The sequence below is a fragment of the Phascolarctos cinereus genome, unplaced genomic scaffold (assembly GCF_003287225.1).
Source record: "Phascolarctos cinereus isolate Bilbo 61053 unplaced genomic scaffold, phaCin_HiC Scaffold_8;HRSCAF=390, whole genome shotgun sequence".
Lineage (NCBI taxonomy): Eukaryota > Metazoa > Chordata > Mammalia > Diprotodontia > Phascolarctidae > Phascolarctos > Phascolarctos cinereus.
In genome coordinates, this window is record NW_027556291.1 from 19,611,194 (window position 1) to 19,629,459 (window position 18,266).

General features: G+C 38.2%; 1 long non-coding RNA gene across 2 annotated transcripts in view; it reads left to right on the forward strand.

Annotated features, from left to right (window-relative positions):
* Nucleotides 1-18,266, forward strand: part of LOC144454965 (uncharacterized) — a 195,527-nt gene that overhangs the window by 40,277 nt on the left and 136,984 nt on the right. The window contains exons 2-3 of one of the 2 annotated variants that reach the window (XR_013483527.1): nucleotides 11,890-12,023; nucleotides 14,437-14,789. This is a non-coding gene — a long non-coding RNA (uncharacterized LOC144454965). Of the gene's footprint in view, nucleotides 1-11,889; nucleotides 12,024-14,436; nucleotides 14,790-18,266 lie in introns of those variants that run through there. The other variant, XR_013483528.1, reaches the window with a different exon arrangement.

The following is an 18,266-nucleotide window of genomic DNA, read 5'->3' on the forward strand; positions in this document are numbered from 1 at the left end:
TTGTACATTGATTTTGAATATGATTAATTAGGTTGGTTGTTTTCCTGATATTGAGCCATCTTGCATCCCTGGTATAAATCCCATTTGGTCATGGTGCGTGTAGTCTGACAAGGATTTGTCTAGAATTTTTGAGTTAATGTTCATTAATTATATTGGTACTCGGTTTTCCTTCTGTTTTGTCTTTCCATGATTTAGCCATTAGGACTGTGGCTTAGAAAAGGATTTTGGTAGGATGACTTTTTTCTCAGTTTTTGAGAATAATTCGTGAAGTATGAGTAGGAATTGTTTTTTAAAAGTTTAAATTCTCCTGCAAGTCCGTAAGGGCCAGGAGTTTTTTCTTTGGTGGTTTCTTAATCTCTAGATCTATTTCCTTTGCTGAGATCGAGTTATATAAGGTCTCTATGTGGTCTTCTGATTGGGTATTTTATATTTTGAACACATATGAAAGAATCTCTTGTTTTCTTTTGTGTTCTCAGTTTTATTAGCATATAACTGTATATAACATACTCTCACTCTTTTGATTTCTTCTGGTTCTAAGGCATGGGCTCCTTTACACGTCTGCTGCTTCCCAAATTTTTTCTCTCTTTATCTCCAGGGGTTTCTCCCTAAAGACAGCATGGAACCACATGTGTCCATTCTTGAGTGGAAACAAGAAGAGTGTCTTATGCAGATGCCCCAGGCTTAAAGCCCAGATTGCATCTGTATTCTCTTCCTCTCAAAACTGTGTTGTGCTTTTTTGTATATATCTTATACTTACATACATAATGGAGTTGATAGGTGTCCTTGGAGTCAGGAATACCTGGCTTTGCATCCACTTCTGACACCCACAGGCAAGTCACTTAATAACTCAGTGCTCTAGGGCCTAACCAGTATGGATGGCAATCTGAGACTTCCATTGCAGAGAAAGAACCTATGTGCACTGAATGAGGAAGTTTTCTTCCTGAGAGTTCCCTATATCAATGAAATCATAGTTTTGGTTAAAAAAAAAAATAGACACATGTTGTTTCCCTCAGTAGAATGTAAGGCCCCTGAAGCAGCTCCTCCTTTTTGTCATTGTAACCCTTACTACCAGAGCAGTACCTGGCATTAACGGGTAACAACAGGACCTGTGATGGACTCTTAATTCTTGTTGAATTAAATGTGGTCTTCTACAGGATGTGTAAAACAACTGAAAACATCTTACAAGCATATCTTCTGGGTATTGTTCTTTATGCAAGACAGATGGAAATTTATGGAGATTTTTTCCCATAATGGCTTTAAAAATGTGCATTCCTGATATGAATCTTTTCTGAAGCTCAACTGGACTAAAAAGTTTTCTAAAAATCTATATAAGTGTATTGTCAATTACCCACACAGAAAAAGGCCATTTGTGAAGTGGGTGCTTTAACAATATTAATTACTAAACATGTGGCATAATCAGGTAATAGAAATAAGGGTAGTTAATAATAGCTGGCCTTTATATAGTGCTTTAAGGTGTGCACAGAGCTTTGTAAATTTTATCTCCTATGATCTTCACAGCTGTGGGGAGGTAGGTGCTATTGTTTTCCCCATTTTATGGTTGAGGAAACTGAGGCATGGAAAAGTTAAGTTGACTTGCCCAGGGTCACACAGCTAGTATGTGTCTGAGGACAGATTTGATTGAACTCAGTCTTCTGGATTCCAGGTCCATTGTTCTCTTCTGTTCTGCCTCCCAGCTGCCTTATCAAGTTTAGAAACTTGAGCAAAATGTTAACATGCTTCATCCCTTTATCTGAAATGTACTGCAAAGTTACAATATGCAAAAACATGACCTTGAATTTCTTGTGCATGATGACATTAATAAATCATCACACACACTGAGTGAAAACACCTCTTTCTTTTCTCCTATTCTACTTGATCATTGTGGCAGTTTTTAATTGTTGTGGCTTGGTTTGTTTGGATTTAATATTTTGAAATGTTTGATCTTTTTGGAATCCAAGACTTCCCCACTGTCCCTGGTGACCTTCACCAGGCTCATCTTGTGCAACCTTGAATCGCTCTTTGTATGGCATGTAATGTCCTTGGTAGGTAGAAAGACTAAGGTGAAGAGAAATAATTCCTCATTTGCTCTATTTGTCTATGAGTGAAATGATTTCTGGCCTGAATAGGTAAATGCAAATGCAACAGGAACAAACAAGTCATTCATGGGCCTGGTGTCTGCATGTACATTTCCTCATCTTTTTATCTTCTGATTTCTACCCTGCTGCAACACGTAAAGAAGAAGGGGGGTGATGTGCAGTGGGTATTTTGTTTTTCTTATCACCTCTTTAGATGTAGTTTTTATCAGAATCGTGGCCAAATGTAGTTTAGAGGTTTAGGTAGCTGGACTTAGAAGAATAAAGACTGGAGAATTGATCCTTCCTGAGAGAATCACTGGCTCTGAGATGTAGGACAAGTCATATAACCCTTCTGAGCCTCAGTTTTCTCACCTGTAAAATGGAGTTAATAGTAGTTCACAATACTGTTGAGATATTGTACATAAAATGCATTCCTTAAATTGCTATATATGCTTCAGCTATTATTGTTATTATTATTATTAATCATGCAGTTTTGATCAGTGTTAGTTTCTTTTGCAAGATTGAAATAGTTTAAAATAGGAATTCATTTCTTCCAAAGGCATTCAAAGTGATTTTATTTTCCTCACTTAAGGCCCCTCCTTTAGTGTGTGTGTGTGTGTGTGTGTGTGTGTGTGTGTGTGTGTGTGTGTGTGTCTTCCACCTCTTTGCACAGTCTGTTCTGCACCTTGAATGCATTTCTTCAATCTCTTGTTTCCCTCGGGGCTCAGCTCAGGTATTGCCTTCTGTGGAAAGCTTTCTCTGCTCCCCTAGTTGCTATTTTCCTTTCCTTAAATTTTCCTGTTCTTGCTTGTCTGTTTCCACATTGTATCTCCCGTATATTTAATCTCCTTTAGGACAGAAACTGTGTATCCCTAGCACCTAGCAAAATCCATTGTGTGTGTTTGTGTGTTTATACATGTATACGTATACCTTTGTATATATGTGTATGATAAATGCCTATTGAATTGAATCCCAGTGCTTCATAAGGCATTGGAGTAAATCTGAATAGACAATATAGGTATAGATATGCTGCTATTTTCAAATATTTGAAGGGCTGCTGTGGGAAAGAAGGATTCACCTTGTTCTGATGGCCCCAAAGGGCTGACCTAGAAGTGATAGAAGTTTCAGAAACAAATATCAGCCTCTCTTCAAGGGGAAAAAAAAAGGTCCTATACTTAATAGTTAATTGATCAGTCAATAAACATTAAAGGCCTGCTACAGTGGGCACTGTGCTAAGTGGTGGGGATACAAAAAGAGGCAAAAGATAGTCCTTGCCCTCAAGGACCTTACAATTTAACAGGGGAGACAGCATACAAATAAATCTATACAAAGCACTATGTAGAAGATAAATGGGAAATAATTAAAAGAAGGAAGGCACTGAAATTAAGGATTGGGGAAGACTACCTGTAGAAGGTGGAATTTTAGTTGGGACTTCAGGAAGCTGAGGAAGTCAGTAGTCAGAGAGGACGAAGAAGAGTATTTCAACAATGAGGGACAGCCTCATTCTCTCATTTTAAGAGAATTCCTGGATCTGAGCGATGGAGCAACTTATTTGTGGAACAACCAGGAGGCCAGGGTCAGGGGATCAAATTCGATCTAGTGTATTTCCCTCTTTTTAGCCTTAAAATTGGAAATGTTGCCTTGTCAAGGATCTGTAATTTCTTTTTTTTGGGGGGGTGAGGCAATTGGGGTTAAGTGACTTACCCAGAGTCACAGCTAGTGAGTGTTATATGTGTCTGAGGCTGGATTTGAACTCTGGTCCTCCTGACTCCAGGGCGAGTGCTCTATCCACTGAGCCACCCAGCTGCCTCAAAGATCTGTAATTTCATCAGTGGCTGTGAGAACTCTATCCTCCAGTACAGATTGCAGCCCATCTCACACTTATAGGGAGGTGCTTGAAGCTCAGAGAGGTGAAGTGCCCATGTTTTCACAGCAGTAAGTGAATGTCAAAAGCAAGATTGGAATGTAGGTTTTTTTGCCTCCAAGTCCAGCCCCATCTACTGCACCATGGTACTGGTCACCATTGGATGTAGTAGAAAATAAATGCTAAATATTTAAGCAATCAAGCAATATGAGTCAAATGTAAATAGCTGAAAATTTTAAAACAGTGTTCTAATTCAATATTAAAAATGAAAACTATCTTAATTTTAAAGATACTAGATAATATTCAGAGCAATTTTTTTTCTGTCTCTTGCAGAGTGTTTTCTAACCTACTTTTGCAAGTGAAATATTTCAGAAACCATTGTGATGGGGAGACAGTGAAAAATATTGCCTAGGATGTGAGTCAGAAAGCTGTTTCTCTTTTAATTAAATTGAGGGTTTTGGTACATGCTTCCAAAGGATGAGACTGTTCAGTGAATAGCATTATAAGCTATGTGTAGTTGACAGTGACATGCATAATATCAAACAAGGAAAACATTTTACTGAAAGGATCTCTTCTTCCCCTCCCCCCATTTTAGCATTGATGATTTTCTTTAAAAATAATAAAACAACCAAATATCTAACATTCTTGGATTTGTGAATACTCTATAAATTATAATTTAATGATCAAGCAATGTTGATTGCAGAATAAGTAAAGCTTTTAAATAATTGATCAAAACTGGAATTGTCCATAACCTCAAAGCAAAGTTGAAAGAACTGATCTTTTTGGTTTAAGTTGTCTCCCAGGCTCCTGTCACCCAGGTAGAAAACCCAGGGGTAGATTGACTCTATCTTCTATTCATTATGATATCTCCTCAGGCAAGTCCCAGTTTCAATAATAAATTGAAAATGGAACTTGAAAGCTGAAAGGAATCATGAAGGCCCAGAGAAGTGCTTGATGGAAGAATGTGTTTTAAATTAGATTGGAGAATTCTAGATGATGCTCTGGTTATGGAGGCCAGTGCTTAGGTGAGTAGATGGTGGGAGATGATCTCCAAAGTCCCTTCCAGTTCCAGCGTCCTCTTATTCTGTGTTGAGACCTAGTTTCCTGTTTGGATGGGGAATGAGAGAAATGGATCTTCTTGATGATTTTACAACATGACTCATTCACATCTTATTTGATAACTTATCTTTGCTGCTTGGTCGAAGAATCATCCACAGTATACCAGATGGCAGATCCATATTTGCTCATACAAAGCCACAGCTGAAATAAATTTCTTCAGCAATTAGAATTCCTTTTGCATTTAGGTATGAACTCATGCAGAATTTGATAGCATTGCTAGAAATTTTTTTTGTATTTATAGGGTTCTTTTCATTCTTGTCAGGCCAACTCTATTGTACTTCCCCCCCCCATGAGATATGAGTCTTGCCTGTGAATAATGGCTTTTGAAATATATTTTAAACATTAGTTGGTGTAGTTATTTAATTTTATGTCTATAATGTCTGCATTTTAATACTGGCTCCCACCAAAATTCAAGTTCTTTTTGGCAGGACTGTAAAAGAAACAAAGATTTTATACGGGCAACAAGAGTATTGAACTCAGTGGAATCAAGTTGTAATAAATTGGAAATATATTCTCGGGTTGGTAACTGTTTAGCATAATTAACTTCCGTTGACACAGGGAAAGCAAGCTAATTATATCCTGAGATTTGCAATAATAAATTATGACATAGAGGAAAAGAGTAGGTTTTAAAGGGAGTTGATTTCACAGAATCTTAGACAAGAAAAGGGTCTTATGACTTACCTTGTTATAGAATGAGAGGCTTTTTGAAATTATCTAGTCCAAGTCCTTCATCTTCAAATGAAGAAAACACTCTACCTGATTTGTGAATTCTTTCTATAACATCCAACTTTGTCAGCAAGTGGTCATTCAGCATTATCCTGAATACCTTTGTCAATGGGCAACTCACTACTTTATTAGATGGTCCATTCCATTTCTATAGAGCTAGTTTTTGGAAAGTTCCTTACGTAGAGCTAAAATCTGCCTCTTGTCTTACATCCATCAAGCTTCAAAAAATGTTTAATTTGACTGAATCTCTCCTTTGCCCTACTACTTTAACTACTTTGTCGTGTGTGTGTGTGTGTGTGTGTGTGTGTGTGTGTGTGTGTGTGTGTGTGTTGTGTAGCTTCTTCAGGGCAGTGATTGTTTTTGCCTTCATATCTTTGAAGCTACTGCTGATGCAGTGGAGCGTCTGGGCCTGACATCAGGAAGTCCTGAATTAACACTTAAGTGTAACCCTGGGCAAGTCATGTAAACTCTGTTGCCTCAGTTTCTTCAACTTTAAGATTGGGATAATAGCACTTACTTCACAAGCCATTGTGAGGATAAAATGAGATATTTCTAAGAAGCACTTAGCACAGTGTCTGACACATAGTAAATATTATACAACTTCTTATTCTCTTCCCTTCTACTGTGGTATTTGCTTTATTGCAGTGGTCTAGAACCGAACCCGAAATATGTCTGATGGATGCCTGTATGTAAAGACTTTATATAATCTTAGTGCACTATGTGAATGCTGTTATTGTTATCGTTATTTTTATTTTTATTATCACAAAATGCCACATAGAGATTTGCACCAAGAGGAGTACATTGTCCATGTTCTTGAGGATTGTGCTGTCATTGGTCAGTCCCTTGTTACACGTAGTAAATGCATGGTACTTAATTATTGGCTTATTGAATGTACTTCCCCACCCCCACACACACACACACACACACACACACACACACACACACACACACACACTCCCAGTAAAATGCAAACTTCTTCAGGGCAAGGACTTTGTCCTTTAAAATAATGTATCCCTAATGCGTAAGTATCGTGCCTTTGAATATAGGAAAAGCTTATATAAGTGTTTGTTGACTACCTCACACTGTGATCAAGCAATGCAGTTTCTTCTTCTATATGACAAAAATCTGGTCTGACCTTTATCATTCCACAGATGAAAAAAATGAGACTTAAAATGGTTAAGTGACTTGTCCAAGGTCACACAGCTAATAAGTACTAGATCCAGGACTCAGATTCAGGGCACCCCATTTCATATCCGTTTATGATTCTTCTCTCCAGTGTAAAGGATTGCAAAGTGAAATGATAAAGCTTAGGCTTGTTGAATCAGAAGGTAAAAAGGAGAAAATCACTTTCACTGGCTTGTTTTGCTAAGATGTTGATTCTGATGATTTTTTTCAAAGTTAGGGAAATGATGTTTATTATATTGATCAGTGCTATTTGCAGATGGCTTTTGAAAACATTCTTATCCTATTCTAATCAATGAGCTTAGAACGTTTTACATCTCTTCTAACCCTGTCGTTTGATTTTTATGTTGCTTCATTTTTCTTATTTTCGTTGTTTCTTTTTCCCACGCAAATGAATTGTTTTTATTTACTAAGCATAGCTTGACAGATTCTTAACAGATTCCATAATTTGAACATCAGAATAATACCTGTTTGCGATATTTCTTTTGAAAATTACTTATTCATATTCTTTGACTACTTATAGATTGGGGAAAGGAGTTGATTTTATATGTTACTGTTGATATATATATATATATATATATATATATATATATTTATATATATGTATGCATACATATTTCTATGGATGTATCTTGGATACCAGACCCTTATAGATGGTTGATTGTCTCTTTTTATCCTAGTTGCATTAATTTTGTTAATGCAAAAGCTTTTCAAATCAAAATTGTCTCTTTTATCTGTTGCAGTCCTTTTTACCTTGTTTGGTTAATAATTCATCTCTGAGCCATAGATGTAAAAGATATACTCTGCTTCTTTTCTAATTTTTAAAATATTTTGATCTTTAATATCCAGGCCACATATCTTTTGGAGTTTTTTTATATACATACATACATACATGCATATGTATGTAAGCTATTGGTCTAAACCTAACTTCTGACAAACTCATTTTCAATTTTCCCCAGTTAATCTCATCAAGTAGGGAATTCTTTCGTAGGGAATTGATGTTGTCAAGTTTAGCAAACATTGGGTTAACGTTATTTCTAATTCCTGTTTATCTAGTCTCTTCCATTGCTCTAGTTTTCTCTTTTGAACCAGTACCAAAATTTTTATGACTACTACTTTATAATATAGTTTGAGGTCTGGAAGTGTTATTCATCCTTCATTCCTGACTTTTTAATTATTTGTCTTGATTTTTTTTGTCTTTTGTTTCTCCAAATGAATTTTGTTATTTTTTTGTCAGCTCTGTCAAGAATCATTTTGGTAGCATGGTCTGTCATTAAATCATCATATTAACTTGATAGTACTGCCATTTTTTATTATATTGGCACTAATAAGCCCTGGACACTCAATATCCTTCAGTTATTTAAGTTCTTTATTTTTTTTATTTTTTCAGTTCTTTATTTTTTAGAAGCATTTGTAATTGTATCTATGTAAGTATTGAGTGTGCTTTGGTGGGCTGACTCCCTGATATTTTTTTGCACTTTGTAGCTATTCTGAATGGGCCTTTCTGTTCTATTATTTTCTCCTGAGTTTTGTTACTGTTATATAGAAATTCTGTTGATGCTTGTAGGGTTATTTTTTAGCCTGTAACTTTGCTGAAGCTTTTAATTTCCTCAAATAGTATTTTTTTTCAGATTCCCCAGGATTTTCTAATTAAACTATCATGTCTTGAGCCAGTAGGGATAGTTTGGTATTTTTTGGGCCTGTATTTATTCCTTTAGTTTATTTCTCTTGTCTTATTGTCAGTGCTAACATTTCTAGCACTAGTGGAGAAAAGGGGGTATCTTTTTGCTTTGGTCTTCTTCCTACGGAGAAAGCTTCTAGTGGTTCCATGTTACATATAGTAGTAGGTTTTGGTTTTAGATAGATTTTTTTTTTCCCATCACATTAAAGATATCACTGTATACCAGGAGGGTTTTTTTTGTTTTTGTTTTTATCTTTTTCATGTCATAGACCCCTTTAGAAGTCTGATTAAGTGTCTGGATCTTTCTCAGAATCATGTTTTTAGATGCATAAAATAATGTGTACAGCATTACCATGGAAACCAATTATATTGAAGTACCATTATCAAAATGTTTTTTACAAAGCAAGTTCATGGACCCCAGGTTAAGAAGCCCTCCCTGCTCTATACCTCTGTTTTGTAGATTTTTTAAAAAAATAGTATAAATGACTATTCAACTTTGACAAAGAATTTTTCTGTGTCTCTTGAGATAATCATGTGATTATGTTTTTAAAAAATTAGTTGTGTTGTTTTCCCAATGGTTGGAGCATCCTTATATCTCTAGTAAACATTCAGGATCATAATAAATGATTTTTTCATAAAATAGCTGTAGTCTTTTTGTAAGAATTTTTATTTATTTTTTTGAGATTGATATTCATTAATGATACTGTTCTATATTTCTCTTCCTTTGCTTTAGCCTACTTGGTTTAGGTATTAGGATTGTGTTTATTTCATAAAAGGAGTCTGTTAGATAACTTTCATTCAGAATTTTTTGAGAATAATTTGTGTAGTCTGTCTGTTAATTGTTCCTTTAAAGTGTGGCAGAATTCTTCCCCTTGCCCCTACCACTCGCACCTTTCTCTGCTTTGATAGTTCAGTTAGAGCTAGTTCCTTTCCTGAGATTGGATTATTTAAGAAACACATTAAATGCTGTTGATTTGAATATTTTGTCATTTAAAAAAATCTAATGTTGAATTCTCAGTTTTGTTGCGTATTTTAATGTATAGTAGGTTCTGCTAATTCTTTTTCTTTTTTATTTCTTCTGGGTTTGCCATGGTTTCCTCTTGTACTTTTTAATTTCATTTTTATTTTGTTAATTTAATTTTTCCTTTTTTTTAAATTAGATTTATCAGTTATATTAGTCTTTTCAAAGAACCAGCATTTAGTTTTGTTTACAAGTTATACAGTCTTGTGGGTTTCCAATTTATCTGTTTTTCAGGATTTCCTCTTTTGTGCTTGTTTTGGGTTTGCTTATTGGTTGGCTTCCTAACATTTAAAATTACATATTCTTTTCACTTAATCCTCCCTTTTTTCTTATTTTATAAATGCATGTTTGGGAGGATATAATTTTTCCTCTGAGGATTGCTTTAGCAGCATCTCAGAAATTTTCACATGCTGTCTCGTCATTATTGTCTTTCATATAGTTGCTGATTTCTTCTTTGACCCAATAGTTTTCTAGGATTTTATCATGAAGCCTTTCTTTTGGTCTATGTTCCTTAAATTAATTACTATTTTTATTGTGTTTTGGGATATAAAAGGTATGTTTAGTATTTCTGCATCTTAAACTCAGGATACACAAAATGGAATTCATGATCTTTTTTCTCAAACCTTCTTCTCTGACCTTCCCCACTACTGTTGAAGGCATCATTCCAGTCAGTCAGGCTCACAACCTAGGTGCCATCCTTGACTCCTTACTTGAACTCATCCGATGTATCCAGAATCTGTTACAGGGTACTTTAGCAGCGTCTCCACTACACATCCCCTTTTCTCTGCTAAAACAACCTCTACCCTGGTTTCAGTTCTTTTCAGTTCATGCTTGGACCATTGTAATCGCCCGCTGATAAGTCTTCTGGCTTCAGGTCTCTCCCCATTCCAGTCTATCCTTCACTCACCTGCCAAAAGGATCTTCTTAAAGCACATGTGTGTTTCACACCACCGGGATAACAAGCGTTATTTTCTGTTTGGCTGTAAAAGCCCTTTGTGATCTGACCCCTTGCTACCTTTCCAGTCTTGTTATGTTTGATTCCCCTCCATGTACTCTGTGATCCAGTGACATTGGCCTTTTTGCTGTTCCTGGCACATGATGCTCCATTTCCTGACTCGGTGCCCTTGCGTTTCCTCTCTTCCTGGAATGCTCTCCCTTAGTAAAGCATGATGGCTTTTTGAGGAAGTCAGGGGGTAGCTCTTTGTTTTCCACTGCTTCCATTTCTAGATTGAGTTCACTAACTAGCCCTTTAAGAAGATGCTATATCGCGGGCAGCATGGGGCAATGAATGGGGGGCCAGCTTCAAGGTCAGAGTAACCTGGGGTCAAGCCCCACCTTTGACACATGGTCCAAGGCTTGTCATTGTGCATTGTAGAGGGAGTTTCTGTACTGGGAGGCTTCCCATGGGGACAAAATCACAAGTTCTGGGGTGGGGAAATAGTTGTTTGCCAGGAATTGAAGTTGAGCTCACTGGTAGAGTTGGCAGATTTCACTCCCTTCCCTTTGGTTGCAAGTTGTGACCTTTGCTCTTTTCCAGTCTTGGGACACTGCTGCCATTCTCTGTTGTCTTTTAAAGATCCCTGATGGTAGCTAAGAATACACACCCATTGTTTCTTCTAGTAGCATAATCCTGAAGTTCATCAGGGCTGGGTGACTTCCACTCATCAAGGACAAGGAGGTGCTCTCTCCCTGCCTCCCTCCTTATCTAAGCTGTCCATGCCTCCTTAGGCATATTTTAGTGTGTTCTCTCCAGTCCAAAATTCATTCTCCCTGGCACAGTATGAACCAAGCAGCTCTCCAGCTTGCTGGGGCCCATTATTGCAGAGCAGAGAGACCCCTTTGTATTGTCTTGTGCTTTTGTCCCCAGGCTGAGCTCATTGGGAGCATTTTTATTCTTACGCAGTTTTTCCAGGCCTTTGTCAGGCTCTTGTCCTAGTCTCATTACTTAGCCAACTTCCTTCTGTTCTGGTGACTCCTGCGGATTTGCATCATTACTGTTTAGAGTCCAAGAAACTGCTGCCTTCTAAGCAGGCCCAGCACCTTCCTGGCCACCCCCTGCCCCTACCTGTCATGAGAAGAACCCTCTGGTGATTATGTAGCTCCAAATGGTCAGTAGCCCTTCTTCTTCTGCCCCTCTGTCTGTTCTGCATTGTCCAGCTGTCTGACCCCAGCTCATGTTACCATCTGCTGCTTCAGATTCTTTTTCTTCTTTGTCCTCTAGGACCTCTTCATCCAGTCAGTGAAGCCAAGAATAACACACATGACACAGCAGCAAACGATCGAAAACAGAATGTGATTAATCGAACTGTAAGAGCTGAGGAAGTTCAGGGGGGACCTGGATCAGGGCCGACTCAGGTAATCAGAAAAGGGTTTGGGGAGTAGTAGGTGGATTTTGTAATGGGCATCTCCATATTCAGTTAGGAATGAGAGAGTTTTTTGAATTTTGTTCCTGATTTCTCAGTTGGTTGTATTGTGGGGAAAAAACAAAAGTCAAATCGGTTCAAACTATCAGTTATACAGTGATGTGAAATTCATATTAAATGAAATGAGAGCCAAAGATAAGACAACTCAGCAGATTGAGTGGCCCCCAAAGGCACTGACGTCTCATTGTTAGTCATATGTTTCTAGTTATTATAGGGAACATACCATAAACAAGTCAAGATGCTATATACGTGTTTACACAGGACCCCAGTAAATTCTCCCTCCTTGCCCCCATGAACAGCAATGCCTGTCCATCCTGTGCAACCTTTGTCCATGTTCTCCTATTATCTGTTCATGGGGGCAAGGAGGCAGAATTTACTGGGGACTTGTGTAGACGTGCTTTCTGCGTAAAGGGAAGACATCAATGTAGGCATCAATGAGATCATGGATCCATTGAAGTATGGACGTGTTCCTTTGTTGCTTTTCTGTATCTAGCCAAATTTATTGAATCACCAACTCTTCTAGGGTATTTGTGACTTTGAGCAGGAAACTTAAACTCTGTAGGTCTCAGTTTCCTCATTTGTAAAATAAAGAAGTTAATAGACAAGATTAGTTCTGAGGTTCCATTCACCTTCAAATCTATGATCCTATGATCCTAAGTGACTTCTATATTGTTAATCTGTAGGACATTGAAATGAACAGGTTCTTTCCCTTCAGTGGCCCTTCACTTAGTGCTTCAGGTTTCCACCAAAAAATTTCCTTGGGCTACCAGTTGGCACAGTTTAGCTCACAAAGGGAAGGCTGTCAAGATGGTAGGTAGTGGTCATAAATCTCCATTTGGGAATAGCTGCTGTTGATATAGCACTTTAAGGTTTGCTAAGTGTGATATGTGTCTCATTTGATCCTTATAGTAGCCCTAGGAGAAAGATGTTATTATTATCCCCATTTTACAGATGAGGAAACTAACCTTGAGAGAGGTTCAGTGACTTGCTCAGGGCTCCATTGCTAGTAAGTGTCTGAAATGGATTTGGACTTAGTGCTTCCTGACTCTTAAGTTCAGTATTTTATCCACTACGTGATGTTGCCCCTCTTAAGACTGCTTCTAGGTTATCCTGGCAAAAAAAAAAAGTAGATCTGTAAAAGCAAAGGCAGGCAGATAGAAAGGTGGTAGTGGAGTAGTGGAGCTGGAACATGAATGTCCTTGTTATATAAAATTATAGCGTCCAAGTTTACATTTTGCTAGGGAGCAGCTTGTCCCGCTGTGGGCTTGGCCTACTCTCAGATCATGTGATCTGGCTTTTGCCATCAGGATCCACTGATTGTTCATAAAGAACCCTATGGTGACCTTCATCATTCCTGAATTCTGTTCTGGAGCTGGGGGATTGACTTAGTGATTCCTAGGCCTAATTTTAGTCTGGGAGCCTGTTCTACAAGGGAATGATTCTATAAAACAGGTTATGTAGGGAACATGCCTTCATTATAAGCCTTTTTAATAGGTTATATGCTAGTGGCCATTGATTTCAAAGGTCTACAAGTACAAAAAACAATGCCGTTTACCAAACTGACAAGTTTTCATTTTAACAACAGGATAGGGAAACAGGATGGTAAATCCTGTCATTCAAGGCCATTGTCCTGTCACTTCCAAAACAATCCATAAGTACACTAGCATTAAATGAAGGCATTGACTACATCAATAGAAAACCTAATATCTGAGACCTCATGGCCTGCAGACATCCAAAGCACCTTGGCCCAGACTGTTATTAAAAATCCGGAAATGGCTTTTCCCTCAGTAACACAGTTACAGTAGGTGATAAAATATCATTACAATCTAATAAAAAAAATACCACCTAGCCCCAAAGTTCAATCTCCAAAGCCCGTAGAAGCATGGAATTGATCTTATATATGGAGGTTTGTGATCTTGCATGCTTCGGTGTAAACCTACAATAAATCAACAACAGCTTTTCTATGCACCTTGCTCTCTCAGGAGTTCTGTGGGAAGACAGCTTCCAATTATGAGGCAGCCCAGTATGCCTCTCCTGTTGTCAGAGAATTCATTAATTGGTAAGCAGAGCACATGGGGGACAACTAGGAACTGCAGTGAGCTCCACAATGGTAAATTCCTGATTAATCTACATAAGTCACTTGTCATAGCACACATCGGGTTGGAGCTATGGCCCTGTTCCTGTGGTAGGGAAACATGTAAGCTGTAAAAGCTAGCAGCAGCATGTGAGGAGTGTATGTGTATGTATATATGTATGTATATGTGTGTGTATATATATATATGTATGTGTGTGTGTTTTGGACTGCTGTCTCACACCACCCCATCCCCAACATTGTTGCCCATTAGGCAAACAGTATGGACAGATATACAGAAATGGCAAGGAGCACGGGGCAGAGGGATTGGAAGAGGATAGAAGTGGGACTGAGAAGAGTGAGAAGGACAGACATACACTGGGATTGAAAGGTACGTATTAGGGAAGAGTGAGCAATAAAATTAGATGTGCAATACAGAGGCAGGTTATGAAGGCACTTAGAAGTGCATGGTGGACAGGAGTACAGCTTACCTTTATTATTATTGTTATCATTATAATTATCATAATCAGAGAAGTGTACAGGTGGAAAAAATATTGGTTTGCCTTTTGGCAAGAGCAAGGAAAAATGAATTGATAGCCAACCTATGCACTTCATTGGTACCCATGCAAGGTCAAGAGAATGCAAGGGAAGCCCCCAGGCTGTTGGATGAAGCCCCTGTGGTGGATTTATTGGGATGCCTTATCCCCAGAGGGACAGGTGTGAATGGGTTGGGAGATCCATGTCTTTTGATGAAAGATCCACAATGATAAGGGCTCCAATGCATTGAAATCTTGAACAGCAGGCAGGCAGAATGTTTTGGGCTTCAAGTAGCAGAGAAGTGAAATGGTGAACATATTTTGAACATTGCACTGGCAAGGGTTTTCAGGAAGGCTTGGTGGTGGGAGGCATGAGGTTCAGTAGGACCAGCTATATCAGCTGCATGCTTCCCTAGTGTTAAAGAAATCTCAAGAGGCACACTCATTTATTGACCTGGAAAAATGGAAAGCAACAAGGTTGATTTTCAGTTATCTGACCTACATCTATTCCTCCCTTTGAAGAAGGTAACCATAGCAGTTCCATCTGCTTTGTTTGTATGGTTTGGCAAAAAAAAAAAAAAAGGGACCGAAATTGGTATTAGGACAGTTCTGGGAAGCCATCTTTTTTTTTTTCCCTTAAAAATTGGTTGACTTTTCCTATACCCTCTAGGCTGGAAATACAGGAACTACTCAGAGGCTCAATCCCACTATTGATCAACATGGGAGCTTTGACTTGCTCACTTTCATGCATGGGCTGGTTGACTCCTCCTTGGACAATCTGGTGGTCCCTGCTCCTGGAGCTTGTTGTATTCGTGATGAACTTAGTGCAAGTACCTGATTGGTATAGCCCACTGTAGCTCAGAACTCTCAAGCTCAAGAGATCTGCCAGCCTCAGCCTCCCTGGGAGCTGAGATTACAGGAAGCATACCACCCTGCTCAGCCTGACGAGCCAGCATTACAGTATCAGGTTATCATAATTTACATTCTTGGAGCTTTCAAAACCTTTAGAGTCTCATTGAGTGAACCTTTGGCAAGCATAGTGTGGCATAGTAGGGAGAGCATTGGGTTTGTAGTTAGGGACAATACTCATAACAGTTAACATTTATATAGCTCTTGAATGGATATAATTTACTTAAAGAAAGTGATACCATGTGATATGGACAAGCACTCTTCCTGACTCCAAGCATTCTATCCACTGTGCAGTGCTACTCTAATCTCTTGTTTATAGGTAAGAAATGGACTACTTCAGCAGTTTTGCTAATTCTTTTGGGGCCCAGGAGCTTCCAAAAATGTCATCAGTGCATAGTGGGATACCATCTCCTCAAAGGGAATGTGAGCTCCTTAAGATCAAGGATTGTGTCTATCTTCTTATTTTTTATCTGTCCCTTATTGCAGTTAGTATAGTAGTTCCCAACATTTGGCATGAGTTCTGTTTGTTAATGTTTAGATTTGGGTGCTTGGGAGCCCTGGGAATGCAAATATCTATGGATAGGAGAAATGTAAAGACTTAATTAAGTTAGCTCCACAGATTGTTGAGGTAAAAGATCAGGGTTGGAGATCAGTCAGTCAATCAAGAAATATTTAGTGCTTTCAATGCATAAAGCATTGTACTAAGCACCCAAGGGAGTTACAAAGCGTTATAAGACTTGGTTTTTGGCCTCAGGAAATTTATCATTTAGATAGCAATTAAGAAGCATATAGATGAGAAAGATAATCTACAAAGGGAAGCTTATAAACATTTAATGAGTGTCATAGGAATTTAAATAAGGGAGAAATTGCTTCCTTTCACAAAGGAAAGAGGTATTCATGTGTTTTTTTCTAATACTAATGATCTGTATTCTTTTAACATCATTAAACAACAGTCACGATAATGAAGAGACCAAAAGAGGTCTGAAGGCACCAGTAAGTCATTGGTCTCCTTGCCAAGTGGAAAGACATGACAGGGTAACACCTATTTTGAATCCAAGTTCATTTGTGGAAAAAAAGAAATTGTAAAGGATGACAGACAGCAGAAAATTATGCACAGTATTATACAAATAATTGAAAAATAGTGGAAGCATAAACAAATCTAGAGAAAGCCTGGTGTGGGACCTGATTGAATCATAATCATCTTAAGAATATTTATGGGAGGAGGGGTAGAGCAAAGATGTAAAGGCAGAGATGTGCCCAAACTCTTACAAATTCCCCTCCAAGCAATGTTAAAATAACGTCTCAAAAAGAATTCTGAAGCAGCAGAACTAACAAAAAGATGGGGTGAAACAATTTTCCAGCCCAAGACAACTGAGAAGGTCAGTAGGAAAGCTCTGTCTTTCCTTGCCATGCACCAGCAAGCCAGCAGCAGGTCTAGGAGGTGACTGAATCAGCAGAAGAGGCTGTGGTTTCTGGAGCTCTCAGCCGACAGGCAGTAATGGGGTCTAACAACTGGTCAAAAGGAGATTACAGGGAACTCTGCTGACACTGGGACCAGAATGCTACTGTGTTGCCCATATGCAGTTCCATGTTGTCACGGGGTGGCAAAGAACATTAACAGGAGTAGGGACCTTGAACACAGTTCCAAGACAGAAAAGAATGCTTGTGGTCACGCCAGAGCACAGGACAGGAGAGCAGTAACAACTCCTCTCCTTAAATCATACCACCTTGGAAAAACTGAAAGCTTACAGACCCCCAGAACTAGCTCAGAAAACAGCAGTGCAAAAAAAACCCTGAAGCCTAAGATAGTGCCTCCTCCACATTGGGAGCAGAACTCAACTTTAAAAGTTAAAAGCCAACATATAGGCTAGAACAATGAGCACACAACACCAACAAAAAAGAACCAGACCACATAAAATTACTATGGTGACAGGGAAGATCAAAATGCAAACTCAGAGAAAGACAACAAGGTTAAAACAGCTGCTTGCAAAGCCTCAAAGAAAAATGTGAACTGGCCTCAGGGCCAAAAAACAAACAAAACCCAAAAGAAGAATTCCTGGAAGAGCTCAAAAAAGATTTAAAAAATCAAATAAGAGAAGGAGAGGAAACATTGAGAAAATAAATGAGAATGATACAGGAGAATAATGAAAAAACTCAATGGCTTTGTTAAGAAGGCAGAAAGAATACTGAAACAAATAACACCTTAAAAAACAGAATAGGCTAAATGGTAAAAGAAGCATAAAAATTCACTGAAGAGAAGAACTCCTTAAAAAGCAGAATTGGACAAATGGAAAAGGATGTACAAAAGCTCGCTGAAGAAAATAATTCCTTAAAAATTAGAATTGGACAAGTGGAAGCTAATGATTCCATGAGACACCAAGGAACAGTAAGACAAAATCAAAAGAATGAAAAAAATAGAAGAAATTGCGAACTACTCATTGGAAAAACAACTGCCCTGGAAAATAGATTGAGGAGAGATAATTCAGGAATTACTAGACTGCCTTAAAGCCATGATGAAAAAAAGAGCCTAGACAGCATCTTTCAAGAAATTACAAGGAAAACTGCCCTGATATCTTAGAACCAGAAGGTAGAATAGAAATTGAAAGAATCTACCAGTCACCTCCTGAAAAAGATCTCAAAATGAAATACCAGGAATATT